At 41.1% G+C, this 15328-nt stretch overlaps 1 long non-coding RNA gene across 4 annotated transcripts in view; it reads left to right on the top strand.

The window, feature by feature from the left end:
- Positions 1-15328, top strand: part of LOC111092486 — a 491589-nt gene that overhangs the window by 87107 nt on the left and 389154 nt on the right. For all 4 annotated transcript variants that reach the window (XR_005355617.1, XR_005355615.1, XR_005355616.1 and 1 more), the window contains exon 4: positions 6508-6614. This is a non-coding gene — a long non-coding RNA (uncharacterized LOC111092486). The remainder of the gene's footprint in view (positions 1-6507; positions 6615-15328) is intronic.

Genomic DNA, 15328 nt, shown 5'->3' on the forward strand with positions numbered 1-15328 from the left:
CCACCCAGGGGCTTCAATCTGCTTGTGATCTGGCGGGCGAGCATGCTGGGCGGCTCTTAGCTTGCTGCAGAAAATTGGGCTCAGCATACTCTGAGCACAAGGTCCAGTTTATTCATCTCCCACAGTTGGCAAAGCAGCAAATTGCTCTTTTGTGGAAGTTGGGGAGGTCACAATTGGCTGTCTGTTTCTTGATGGACACAATAAGGAGGCAGGGTGGCCCCTTTTCCCCAGGCCCAGGACAAGCGTTCGGGAGCTTTGCCTCCTGCCTTCAGCTCTCCCACTAATGGGCTTTGGCCCTGTGAGTCATTCAACCAAAAACTCTCTGTGACTTAGCTCCTTTCTTTGCAAATTGAGGGTGGTCAGATTAACTAGGGAACTGTGAGGCATGTTTGAAATGGCCTTTGCAAATGCCAGCTCATGTAAGAATGACTGGCTATCTAGACTGTGTTTTAGGGACGGACACAAAAGTTGGGGAATTTCCCTTCCTTTAGCTGGAGGTCTGTGGGTTTTCCATTTCAAAGGTAGGGCTGTTCTGGTGTAGAATTCTGATCTGGTCCCCTTCCTCTTGGGACCTGAGCCCCATGGTTAGGACTCTGTCCTTGACATCCAGAGCCCAAAAGCTCTACCATGTCCTAAACCTCTTTTACTCCTTTTGTTTCACAAAAAATCTTACATTTTCTAAGTGCGAAAGAATGTGAATACATATACATGGCTTACGTAGAAGGAAATATAGAAAGTCAAACATCACGTGGAATAAATGCATAGCTTTGAAAATAACTGAGGACACTAAAATGCAAACCACTTGAGTTAGGACAAATAGCTGCCAACCCCTAGTGGGCTAGGGGACACAAACACATGCACATTAATTGCTTTGTTAATGGCCTCTCTCTTCTTCTAGCCTTTTTAGGTGGTGATCTGGCATGCTATAATAGTTGCACACTTACTTTGAGTAATACACCCCCCCAAAAGAAAGAATGATTTATTTAAAAAATGTCCATAGCAGTGAAGTATACCAGTAAGTACATACAAGAGAGAACTGCCACCCAAATGATGATCAGTAAAGTAACCCTGGTTCCTCATCACTGTGAAATGTTATATATATATATATTGGTAAGGCTTAGAATAGGGGGCAGGGGGCAGGGGGCAGGGGGCAGGGGGCTATTCAAGCTCTATTCTGATAAGCTGTTGACCCTAGTAGGAGGTTGTCATCTTAATAAGGTATATTGGAACAGTAAGGAGGATAAAAATTACTATTAAGCACAATTATTGAAATGGTAATATTTAGATTCATGCAAACACATGATATATGTGACAATATTTATTGAAAATTACTTCAAAAACAAGGATTGTAACTGTGTAAAAAGACATGTCTGTATGACTCTCCAAAATGCATTCAGAATGATAACAGTGATGTGAGTTTGTTTCCATGTTTATTATAAAACAGGAAACTTTATGATGTTGGTAATAACAAAGCACACTAAACAAGATCCTACCACTTTCTAGTGTGGGCAGAATAGAGAGAAAGATTTTTACTTCTCTTTTTTGCTAGCACCTGGCACATAGTAAGTGCTCAGTGTGCAATAGCTGGAAGTTATTGAATGAAATCCTAGGTTAGGAGTAGGCTTTCTGCCAGTGAATCTGTGCGGAGTATCTTGACCAGCTAATATGTAGCCATTCCCCTTTCTGCCTTCCCCACATAATAGTTTCATCCAGGTTAGATTCAGATGTGTCCAGAGGGTTTTTAAGAAAGTAATTCAGTGCCAGGTAATTAAAAACAACATGTCAGGAAAGAAAAAAGGGACTGGATGGCTTTGGTGAGAAAGTCCTTCATTTGCCATTCAAATTATACAGTGAATGAGAGTTGAATAAATGTCTTCTAGTAGGCCTTGTCCTTGCTGAATAGTAATGAGGGGGAACATATCTCCATATCATGATCTGCCTTGTGATGTCCTGTTGTGAGTCAAAGGAAAGTGGAGAGCCATGTAGTCATCTAACTCAGACTTCTGAATGGGCATGATTTTCTCATCACCTCATATAATAAGCTGAGATTTTCTCTGAGGGGAAATAAAAGCAGTCCTTTTATGACAGGAAGTAAGGTGGCTCTTGAGACTAGAGGAGGGAGGGAAATGGTGTGTGTGTGTGTGTGTGTGTGTGTGTTGTGAAAGTATATTGTAACACACTGCAATAGTATTGGGAGCCCTGGCTACAATGATATAGAGTAAATAGAGTTGCATGTAACATATATGGAAAAAGATTTTCTCTTTTCACTGGGAAAAAAAGATGTTTCCCTTTCATCAGCAGAGGTAGATTCTCAGCCCGGATTTGCTGGAAAATAGCCTGAGGGGAAAAAGCTTCTGTGCTTGCCTGTGCTTTATGGGGAGAGTACCATTACAGGGGAAGTGAGAGTGAAGAGATAAAAAGATGTGAGGCAGGGAGGGAGGGAGAGAAAAATACAGGGGATGTGTTACAGAGCAGACCACAGCTTCAGTCACCAAGCACAGGTGACTTCTCTGTCATGTGGGATGTCTTCAAAGCAGCCTTATGAAGAGGTGTCTCAGAATTGTTCACCCTCTTGTACTTCTGTGTTGTGTAACTGATCACCCTGGGAAACAGCTGCAGCAGCCAGTGCAAGGGTCCGTCTTGGCCACTTTTGACATGGAGGCCCATTGGTCATGGTGGTGACAGTAATACCAGTAACAGCAGGTGTTCCACCCATGGGAACATCCTGAGCCATTGCTTGAGGCTCTGTGGCTAGGAACCAATGGACGAGATATATGTCTAAGACCCAAGGCCTAAGCAGCATAAACAATCCAATACTGGTGGGCACATGTTTACTTATTTTCTTTTAAAGTTATTTATTTATTTATTTATTTATTATTTATTTATTTATTTATTTATTTATTTATTTATTTAACAGAGACAGCACAAATAAGGGGGGCTGCAGAGGGAGAGGGACAAGCAGACTTCCTGCTAAGCAGGAAGCCTGATTCGAGCCTTGATCTCAGGACCCCAGGATCATGACCTGAGCTGAAGGCAGATACTTAACTGAGCCACTCAGATGCCCCAGGTGGGCACACATTTAGATCACTGCAGCTCCTTGAGATCTTTATTCTGTTGGGTTGCCCAGTGTCAGCAGGGTGAAGGAAACACTGACTTCATGCACTGTTCTAGCAGTTGTGGTGATTGTGCTGAGTTGCTCTTTCAACAACACCAAGTAATGGTTTCAGCAATGGCAGCAGCACATAAGTTGGTCATTCCATGGAAGATGCTCAGGTTGATTTTGGAATTTTCTTTCCACAAGATGATCACTAGGACTGATTCCTTGCTGGGTAAACGTTCTTGGAATCTTGGACTTTTTGAAGGTAGAGAAGACAGTCAGTCACTCATTCTTGATAAGGAAATTTGAAGTAATTTAATTAGAATATTTAAAGATAAGTGACCTAGTTTTTATATCCCAACACAGTGAAAAGGGGCCTATCCAAGATTAGTATCATTTACCATACTTGATCACATTCCTATTTATGAAGAATTCCCTTGTCAAGGTAAAAAGAAGGAACACAGAAAGTAAAGGGTAAAGGAAAGGGGACTTATTATTTGTTACTTGGTAGTGATTTTGTTTATGTCAGTCCCTATGTGATGGCTTAGTTCACATGTGCTGTGCTATTTTGGAGGGTAAGTAATAATTGGCTGTGGAAAACTTGAATGACAAAATATCACATATTGTGAATGAGAACTGTATTTTCTCAATCACTAATAAATATTGAGGGCTAAATTGAGTTTTAAATGGTCTTTGGTTTAGGCCCAAACTAGGGGTTTTGTCTTGATGTTATGTATTTTTAAATTTGAGATTAGATTCAATGAACTTTATGTTTGAGAGTCTCCCATTCCTCCCAAGAGTACAATTGGTTAAATATAGCAAAATTAAATTCTTATATGTCAAGACATTTTCCATCTTGAAGACTAGGTTTGCTTTCTGGGTTTACAAGGCTACCAGGTCATCTCATTTGTTTAAGTGGCCTAGTTATCTTGGTGAATTTATAGCTGTGGCTACTTGAGAAAGTAATATAGCATATAGCATTAGGCCACAAAATGAATAATTGACTTGAATAGTGTATCGATTAGGACCCAATCAATGAAGAATAAGAAACTTTATGGGTTTGTGTGTGTGTGTGTGTGTGTGTGTGTGTGTGTGTGTGTGTAGAGGGAGTATCGTATTATTTGGAGATGGAATAATAGATCTCCGAGTTTTGTTTGTTTTCCTCTTTCTATACGCCTACACAAGATTGGTGCCTATTTGCTATAGTATCCTATAGCATTTATCACATCCTGCTTTATATTCAGGCTGTTCATTTTATATCTCTCACTTTTTCAGCTAGGTTTTAAGCTCCAAGAGTTCTGTGATTATATCCTAATTTCTGTTGTAGCCTTCATACACTTTTTGAATTTAATAATTTGTGTGTTTTGATTAAGAACTGAAATTTCTAGTAAATTATCCAGAATTAGCTAAGGGTATACTTAAATTACCACAGAACTCTGTAGCTTTTTAGAAGCATTCTGACACCTTGCTTTGAATCGCATCTTGATGCAGATTCTTATAAATAACCTCCAAGAAGGTGAATGTTTCTGAATGCATATGTGGGGAATCATCTGAGACAGGCATTGACTTACAACTTCTTGGTGTTACTGAAGGTACATTCCAAGGTTGCCTCATTACATAGACCATTGAAGATGTCTGCTGATGTCCTAGATCTTTGAGGAAACCATAACCACTTGCATAGTTGCTTCCTCTGAGCAAACTTCTTTATTTGCTTGGCAAACTCTGGTTCTTATGCAACCTTGAAAACTAGGCTAAGCCCAGGTAACTGAGAGAGAGGATTCAGAAGTGCTTCTGGAGAGAATTACAGGATATTCAGATTTCCATGGAGCCAAGTTTTAGGTTGAGAAGTATTACTCTTCTTTTGGTTCTGCATATTCAACAGCAGCATTTCTATGGTAGGCTCCTGGTAAAGGTCCTAGGAACTGTTACTACTCTGACCTTCTAAGGCTTAGCAGAGAGACAGTATTCTTGAAATCAGCCTAAAGACTTTTAAAACAGTTTTTACATGTTCTGAGCAGCCATCTTTGTTTGGTTCTATTTTCCCTTGTTGCTTTCAGCCATAAGCCCCCAAATATTCAGCTGAGCCTTAAAGGTGGTAGTGGACAAGGTCGGACTGGACACCCATGGTCACCTCCCAGCACATTGGAGACTTGAATGTACAGGAAGTGGGAGGCTGTAATATCACCAACATGCCCAGTCTCTAGGGGGTGATGATGTAGAGATGTGTGACCACATGGTACTGCTTTTCTCCTTTGAATTTTAAACTCCCTACACCCTTTTGAAAGATAGCCCAGTGAGTTCAAGCTGCCTAATACCACTTCCCTAGACCCTATCCAGGGTTTTGAGAAAAGTATCCTAGGGGAAATTATGTACTTTCACCATGTCTAATTGAAGAAAAGAAAAATGTCCCTTCCTGGGGCATCTGGGTGGCTTAACTGGTTAAGCACCTGACTCTTAATCTAGGCTCAGATCATGATCTCAGGGTTGTGAGGGATCCCTGGGTTAGGCTCCATGCTGGACATGGAGCTTGCTTAAGATTCTCTCTCCCCCTCTCCCTCTACTGTTACCTCTAGAGCCCCCCCCCCCCAAAAAAAAAGCACTTTCCAGCCATGTCAGCAGGTTGAGCACTCACAACAGCAGCCTTTGCAGGGGTCCTGTTTGGCACTCTCCTTTAGGGGAATCTGCCCCTTCAGGTAAGCTCCTAATATGTGCAGGTTCCATTCCTCCCTCCCTGTCAGAAATACGCATGATTTTGCCTATAATTAGGTCATAGAACAGATGCTATTAATCAGATCATTACCAGTAGAAATGATATATGGCACCATATAACCTCAGATACTGAGGTTTTATCCACACTTGGAGCTTCTTGCTTTCATTTACAAAGAGATTGTAAAGAAAGGTCTCATATAAAGCTGAAATACTGCTTTCTGTTTAAAACAGGGCGCTCTCAGGAGCAGATGTTATCTGGCACGGGAGGACTTGCTTTCTTGTGCCAATGATGATTAAACAACAGCAACTAGAAAGCAGCCGTGGTACCCAGTGCCCACTGCCATTTCTCATTATTGTCAGAATGTCTTCAATTGCCCAGGGGTGTATTTTTTCCTTGTTGCTATTGGTTTAATTACGGCAGTGCCATCCTATGGGAGAGAACTAATTAACCTTCTGTTAAGAAATCATCTCTCCTATATTGTATGTGACATTAATGGCTCTGTGTGTTTCAGGGCAATTTTTAAAGGTACTTTTCTGTTGTGCGTTGTTATTGTTGACACCTTGAGAGGAAAATTTTCTAGCAAATTCAGATGTATGCAACTCTTCAAGGCTGATGTGGGTATTACATTGCTGTTAATAAGTATAAATAAAATGATGGTAAACAGAAGATAATTTAGTAAACTAGAAACAATTTCTCACAGGAATGTTTGCTACCTGAAGTAAGCAGAAAGGGCATACAGAAGTGAGAAGGGAGAGAGAAGAGAAACAAAGGAGCAGAATGCTAACATTCCCTGGGTGCCTGCCACAGGTAAGGCACTTCAGGGATCCACCACCCTGCAAAGTGGGATTTATTCTTCTCTTTAGAGGGATGAGAGAAGTCGAAGTTCTGACACAGAGCCTGTGGTCACACCAAGATTGGTTGGCATATCAAAGCCTAGGCTTTTTGTAGAGAAACAAGCAATAGCCATGGTGCTTGATACCTTCCCAGGCATTCTTCTGGCTGTGATAACCTTCACTGTCCCCAGCCGTCCAGTATGTGGCTTACCTTCTTGTAGCAGATATTTAGATCTTTATGCAATGAACTATTTTAACTTTATTTCCAGATACATTTTTTATCACAAGATCACAAGTCTTGTTTTTTTTCTGTCTTTCCTCAGTCCCATTTCAGCTGCCATGTTGTATCTTACATTTCACGGTACTTGTCTTAAGTCCTTTCTAAAAGACCGTGAGGTGTAAATAAATACAAATGATTTTCACAGCAACCCAGTATGGTAAATGTAATCATTCCCTTTATATTAGAGAAGTCACTTGCCTAGTCCCACACCTTTTAAGTAGAGGAATGGGGCCTTGAACCTAGTTCTTTTGATCCTGTGCTTGTTTCACCATACCTTGTGGCTGATTTTTAAAATCACTGGTCATGGAGGGAAAAGCACTAGAATCAAGGACATATTGAATGCATAACTTATGCTGAGGTGTGGAAGAATGACATACTCTTTGAGAAAAGAGAAAACGAACTGGAAGGAATATTTTCACCTTTGTAGTAAACCAAAAGCTAAACTGGACGTAGAATATTATTAGAATGTTTCCGTAGACCCAGTACATTAATTTTCATAACTTGTTTTTGTTGTTTGAGTCTATTAATTCACATAAGTATAGGAATAATTTACAGACCCGAGTTGGTGGCCAAGATCTTATTTCTTTACTGGACTCTTGCATGAGAGTGACTCCATCCCCATTAGATCCCTTACTTAAATGTTTTCGTAGATCTTCTGAACAGAAGGTGTTACATATAATTTGAAGGCACAGTGTCTTCTCTGTTGAGCTTAAAAAATAATAGTAGACTTACCTTTGTTGTTGAGCAAGGTAATGCACAAATAAGTAACACAAATATGTGTTACTTCTTAACAGGTAACATTTGAATCCGTGTTTATATGTAAATACCCTTCCTTTTCAATGTTTGAGACCTCTGGGAAAAAAACCTTAGAGTTAAGCCAGTCCCACCTCTTCCCACCGTGCACATGACCAAACTAAAGCAGAGAAAAGGAATGTGGTTGAGTAGTTATCGAATAGGTGATAGCCTCTTAGCTCTGAGTAGCCTGGCTATGAAGACTGGAGTTACTTGTAGACGTTTTACAACAAACTTCTTTACTACAGATGCCTATGGATTTTGTCAGTGCCTTCACTGAGCAGAGTTGACCTCTTGCTTAAGGCCACATTTCTCCAGCATGGTGATGAAGAGCTGCATCCCTCACTAGTCCTTCAGTGACTTTTCTTGTCCTAGTTGTATCATAAGAAAGGTCATTCATCCCACCCCCCTAAGAAGCTAGAAAGCTTCTAGGAAGTAGTTGCTTCTGAACCTCAGCCTAATAAGAATGTAGCTCCCTTTCTAAGAGGAAGCTATGCTGAAATGACTTGGTCAGATTTCAGGACATTGAAAGAGCCACATTTTCTAGTGAGAGAAATGCCACCCCGTGGTCGTTGCTATCTGCTGCTTCCTCCATCTAAATTATCTTTAGAACTAGAGGTTGGCCCTAGATTTGTTTGTCTTGCTCTTTTTATCACCATGTTGCCAGGCAAGTGGGGTCTTTCTCTTCTTCTCATAGAAACATTTAAGTATTGGAAAGTTCTCATTATATTTAACTTAGTGGCTAGAAGGGAAAGACTGTCCTGAAGTCATCCTCCATCAGGGACTCTGGTTGAATTTACCAAGGAGTTTTGCTTTGTGGGTGATGTGCACCTGGCAAGTGGTAAGGGTGGAGCTTTTATTTCCTGGTTTCCATTTTCCTATGTACATATTTTCCCCAGGAAACCACAAAGCTGGAAGTGAGAGATGGAGGCTGGTGGGGTAAGGATGAGGAGCAGTGTTTACTGGGCCAACATGGAATTGGGATTTTTCTGGATTATTCTGGCCATAGTGCCATATCACTGTCTCGTCTTGCTCTCTAACATGTCTTTCCTTGGATGCAAATTAGGAAGCATTTCTCCTTGAGATCTTCCCTGGGAAAGGGCAGTCTCAGGATAGAGACAACACTAAGAATATGAAATAAAGAGATGAGAGACCAAACAGAGCCTCGCCTCCTTGTTTGCGCCCAGGATAGAGACTGTTTTGAAATTTTCCCTATTTCTGGATCCTCTAGTAATTAATTAAAAAAATATCCTTTATTATCTAAGCCATTTTGAGTTGGGGTTTCTGTTAATTGCGACTGAAAGAATTGTAAACCCACAAGGGTGATTTCTGAGGCAGGGAAGTTCGGAGGAGGAGGAGGAGGGCAAAGCAAGCGTGCAGAACATGGCCAGAAAAATAGAAACTTTGCTCCTTTCCAATTTTGTCTGCAGATAATCTTCATTCCAATTGGCTCTCCCTCCTGCCCCCCCTCCTTTTTTCCTCCCTCCCTCCCTCCTTCCTTTTCTCTCTCTTTCTCAATCTCTCAGTCTCTTGCTGTCTTTCAGCTTATTTCCAGGGCAATATAGCTTAATGATCGTATTTTTCACTTTAATAGAAAACAGAGCTGAGTTCAAATCCCTTTGCTAGCAGTCCCAAGATGTGGTCTTATCTATGACACTTAAACTCTCATAGTCTTGGTTACCTAGTGTGTAGAGGAAAGATCATACCTGCCTCATAGAGATTGAGGGGGGGTGATGAATAAAGCAAGTGCATGAAATTCATAGCACATAGGCTGTGCTCAATACACATACATGTTCTCTTTCTCTTGCTTTGATTATCTGAGAAAGGATGGCCTCACAATGAAGTCCTAGATGGAAGCTGAAACATCTATTCAAAAGTAGCTAATCCTATGTAAATGGGGTTTCTGAATTGCTGCCACATTTTGTAAGGCTTGGAGTTTTCTATAATTAATGAAACACTTTCCCAAAAAACTTCTCAGTAGTTAGAATCCCAGTGGAAGAGCAAAATTTGGCTTTCGAAAGAGGTACTGACAAATTTCCTGATAGTCTCTTTTCAAGCGGAGCAGCTTGACGTAGTTACATGATATTGCTCCCTTAAAACATGGTGGGGTTAATTGAAGGGTACCTAAATTAATGTGGAAAGATATCATTACTTGTGCCTGGAGAAAGTTTACAACTGTGGTAAATGCTTAAAGTCATATGTTTTATTTACTATCAAATCCTATACATTTATGTTCATGAGACTCAACAGGCTCTCTTTGGATTTTTGAGTGAATGGAACCCGATACATGGCAAGATCTATGTTTTTGTGCTACTTTCCCATGATAAACCCAATGCTTTTCTTAGAAGTAGTTGACCTGTGGAGTTTATGCAAACTCCCAGTGTCCCCTCCCTGATGGTAGAGGCAGGTGAGAGCGTATGCTTACGGTCAATTCCAGTTTTGAGTAGTGCCTACTGTGGGCTTGCCAGGAGGACACTTTACAGCTGAATGTTCTAGGGCAGTATGTTAAGGTCTCTGTGGTCTGTTTTAGTATTTCTTCTCAAGTTTATTACCAGAATTTTATATATGTCATTTGTTTCCTATTTTATGCTGTTCCAAATTGTAAACATGCCACAAGTAATTTCCCCTTCTCTGTTTCTTTTAAACCTTATTTATTTTCTTTGGAATACTCACAGACACATCTTGATGTTCTGAGGCACTGTTGGTTATGTGCCCCTGTGGGATCAGACGGATTTTGACCACGAGAATTGGCATCTTCGAGATCTCATGAAAAAGTGCTCCAAATCAGCATGCTGAACCTGGGAAATGCCATCCCTTTGTTCCATTGAGTGAATGTGCGCCCCAGAGAGACAGAATGATGGATGTACTGTGATTCTTTGATGCTGTGGATGAACATTTTTAAAAATAACTTTGATTTTGAAGTAATGTTAGATTTGTAGAAAAGTTGCCAAGAGAATACAGAGTTTCCAAACATTCCTCACTCATTTTTCCCCATTGTTAACATTTTATATTACCACAGTACATTTGTCAGAACTAACAAATCAACATTGTTACAGTACTATTAAGTAAAATCCAGATTTTATATGTATTTCACAAGTTTCCATATTAATGTCCTTTTTCTGTGCCAGGATCCAACCCAGGATACCACACTGGAATTAGTTGTCATGTCTCCTGAATCTCTGGACTGTGACAGTTTCTTAGTCTCTCTTTGGTTTTTAGGACCTTCACAGTCTTGAGAGGTTCTGGCCAGGCATTTTGTCGATGCTCTTCATTTTTTTTTTTTTAAAGATTTATTTATTTATTTTTATTTATGATAGACACTGAGAGAGAGAGAAAGAGGCAGAGACACAGGAGGAGGGAGAAGCAGGCTCCATGCCGGGAGCCCGACGTGGGACTCGAACCTGGGACTCCAGCATCACGCCCCGGGCCAAAGGCAGGCGCCAAACCGCTGAGCCACCCAGGGATCCCTCGATGCTCTTCATTTTGAATGTGTCTGATGTTTTTCTCATGGTTATACTGGGTTTATGGGTGTGGGGAAGCAAACCACAGAGAATGTCCCTACTTGTCAACTTAACATGTTACTGGGGGCACATGAAATCAACATGACTTTTCACTAATGAGATTAACCTTGGTCATTTGTTAAGGTAGGGTTTGCCAGGTTTCTCCACTGTAAAGTTAGTATTTTACTTTTCTGTACTCTGTTTTTTGATGCAAATTACTGAGTCCAGCCCATGCTCAAGGCAGGGTGGGGTTGGCATTTAAGCTGCACTTCCTGAAGGCAGGTCATCTATTTACAGTTTCTTGAATTCTTCTATATGAAAGATGTGTTCCCTCTCTCCTGAATGATTTTTTTTTTGAGGTGTGGCTGAAATGGAATTCCTCCGAATCAGTAAGAGTCTATTGCTGTTTGTTTGGGAGAAGTATAACTTTGGTTTTCCTATGTAGTTCCTTGGGATCATTAAGAGACATGAGGAAATTTCTGGGGCAGTCGTTTCTGCATCACTAGGACAGAAGGACCATATTCTTTAGATCCTCTCTAGCCTTTGTCCAAGCATGTGTTCCTCATGTACCCACCTAGAGCCTGTACCAGTCCTTCAGGGTCATGCTTCTGGTACTGAGGACCCTGGAATTCTCCCCCTAGATGGCCCTGCACCCACTTCCAGGACCTCTGTGGTCCTCTTCTCCAGGTGTGTCTCCAGAAGCAGACTGGGCCAGTGCAAACTTCTAGGCTTGGGGATAGTCAATAGCTGCTGTGGATGGAGTCTGGAATGCAATCTAGGTGTCCACAAATGTGTGGATAGAGGTGTTGGATTGAGCTGGGTTTGGGAAGGCAAGGGGACAGTCCACAGCTCAGAGGCTATGATTGCTTCTCCCCTTGATGCCATCCTCTGATGTCACATTCTCATCCATTTCTAAGAATTCTCATTTTGAGTCTCACTATGCAGGTTGTTAGGAAAGTGTATCTGTTAAGATAGGAGAATAGAACACATTTAAAAAAATTTTTTTTAAAATATTTTATTTATTTATTAATGAGAGACACAGAGAGAAGCAGAGACATAGGCAGAGGGAGAAGCAGGCTCCATGCAGGGAGCCTGATGTGGGACTTGATCCCGGGACTCCAGGATCACAAGCTGGGCCGAAGGCAGGTGCTAAACCACTGAGCCACCCAGGCGTCCCATAGAACAAATTTTATTTAATAGTTTGCTGGGCTTATAACTGAGATATATGGCTGTGGGCTTCCATTTATATTCTGTGTATGTCTTTTAAAATTTATTTAAATTCAGTTAATTAACGTATTACTGGTTTCAGAGGTAGATGTTAGTGATTCATCAGTCTTATATTTAGTGCTCATTACATCACATGCCCTCCTTAATGTCCATCACCTACTTACCCCATCCTCCTTCCCTCCTTCCCTCCAGCAACCCTCAGTTTATTTCCTATGATTAAGAGTCTCTTATGGTTTGTTTCCCTCTCTGGTTTTGTCTTATTTTTTCCTCTCTTCCCCAGTGATCCTCTGTTTTGTAATCTTTTTTTTTTAAATTTATTTATTCATGAGAGACACAGAGAGAACCAGAGTCATAGGCAGGGGGAGAAGCCAGCTACCTGTGGGGAGCCTGATGTGGGACTCCATCTAGGACCCTGAGGTCAGGACCTGAGCCAAAGGCAGATGCTCAACTGCTGAGCCACCCAGGTGCTCTGATCCTCTATTTTGTTTCTTAAAATTCCACATATGAGTGAGATCATATAATTGTCTTTCTCTGATTGATTTACCTTGCTTAGCATAATACCCTCTAGTTCCATCCACGTTGTTGCAAATGGCAAGATTTCATTTTTTGATGGCTGAGTAGTATTCCATTGTGTGTGTGTGTATATACATACATACATACATACATACATACATACATACATACATTCGTGTACACACCACCTCTTTATCCATTCATATCAGTGAACATCTGGGCTCTTTCCATAGTTTGGCTATCATGGACATTGCTGCTGTAAACATTGGTGTGCAGGTGCCTCTTCAGATCACTACATTTGTATCTTTGGGGTAATAAATCCCTAGTAGTGCAATTGCTGGGTTGTAGGATATAGCATATATTTTCAATTTTTTATAGTTTAACATTTAGTTATATTCTTTCTTGCACTGACTTGTTTTACTCATTCAACAAATCAATATTGGGCATCTTCTGTTAGGCTGTGTTCTAGGTATAGTAGTGCACACCCACGTAAAAATTAATTCCCTCACAAAGCTTCCATTTTAGGGAACGGAGACAGTAAAAAGAAATCAGTAAATTACACACACTTTTGGATGGTGGTAAGTGTTAGAAGAATAAAACAGGAAAGAGGGCGATAAAGTGTGGGTGGGGAGTTGCAGTTTAAATAGCATGATCTCGAAGACCTTACAGCAAAGGTGAGGCTCCAGCAAAGACTTATGGATGTCAAGGAGCAGGGCACTTGGATCTGGGAGAAGAGGCATAGGAAACAGCAAGTTCAGAGTCCTTGAGGGAGCAGGGCCTGGTGCATTCGTCTCCAAGCAGGGAGGAAGTGGGTGGTTACGGTAGTAAGTGATAGAGGTTAGAGAAGATGACTCTGGAGTGCCAAGTGGGGGCCAGTTTGTGTGTGGGGGCCACTTTGGCTTTTACTCCAGTGTGATGAAAGCCATTAGAAGGATTTGAGAAGGGCAGTAATACGAACTGCTTAGGTTTTCAAAGGGTCATGATGGCTGCTTGTGGAAAAGGGTCCAGGTAGAGCAGTAAGAGAAACCAGTGGCCAGTCAGGTCCAGAGGCTGCTGCAGTAATGTAGGGGTGGGGGATGGCTTGGGCCAGTGATTGTCATTGAACAGATCCTGAGAAGTCAGATTGTAGGGATACTATGTGTGTGTGTGTGTATACACACACACACGTTTTTTAAAAACAGATTTATTGAACCAAACCGTCCATTACACCCATTTAAAGTGTATATATAACTCACTGGCTTTTAGTATATTCACAGATTTGTGCAGTCATTACCACAATCAATTTGAGAACATTTTCATCACCTTAAAAAGATGTCCAGTACCCTTTTGCCATCATCCCTTAATCCCCCTTCCTTCAGCCCTCACAGTCACTAGTGTCTATAGACTTGCCTGTCTGGACACTGCATATAAATGGAAGCATACAACATGCAGTCCTTTGTCATTGGCTTCTTTCAGTTAAGAGAATTCATTTCGAAAATCACACTGAAAGAATTTATTGTCTGATTGGATGTTCAGTGTCAGAAAAAGAGAATAAAAATGATTCCAGTGTTTCTAATTGAGCAACTGAGATGGGGAAAACTGTAGGAAGTACAGGTGTGGAGATTATCAAAAGTTCATTTTTTAGAAATTCTAATTTGAGATGCCTATTAGATATTTAAGATGAGAAGTTAAGCTGGCATTCGATATATGATTTAGAAGTTTAAGGGAGGAGATCTGGCTAAAGATCAAAGTTTGGGAGTGATCAGCATATATATGTCAACTTTATATTAATGAGATTGTTAGTTCCTGGAGGTCATTTTACACATTGTTAGTTCCTGGATGCCCACCAGATTACATAGACCTTCCCTGTAGATGTCTCACATTCATATTAATGAATTGCTGCCTAGAAGTTGGCTTGGTCCCCACTTCTACCAACCTTGTAGCTCAACCAAGATGGCAGGCTCCACATGAAGGAGCTTTTGACCAGCCTGATGCAGCTCTTTTATGCTATCGTGTCCGTCCACAGCAGCAGAGGAGCTCAGTCTGCAACTATGCTCCTTGGCCCACTCCCTGCACTTTGTTTCTCCCTATCCACCACTCTCCTAACAATTGGATCTTTTTAAATTTTTATCTCCTTTTTAGTATGTGACATGTAGTATCATCTCACCTACACTAAACCTTGGGAGGTCAGATCAGCCATTCTAATCCTCTTCCCCATAATCTTGCTATAGAAGAATCTGAGGAATCTTCAGCCAGCTAGTGACCATCTTACCTCTTTCTCTTTTACTTCCAAGGCAGTTTCTTGGTCTCAGCACTATTGACATTTTATGCTGCATGAGTCTTTGGGGATTTCCCTGTGCACTGCAGGGTGCTTAGCACCATCCCGGACCCTAGATG

Source organism: Canis lupus, chromosome 2 (assembly GCF_011100685.1).
Source record: "Canis lupus familiaris isolate Mischka breed German Shepherd chromosome 2, alternate assembly UU_Cfam_GSD_1.0, whole genome shotgun sequence".
Classification (NCBI taxonomy): domain Eukaryota; kingdom Metazoa; phylum Chordata; class Mammalia; order Carnivora; family Canidae; genus Canis; species Canis lupus.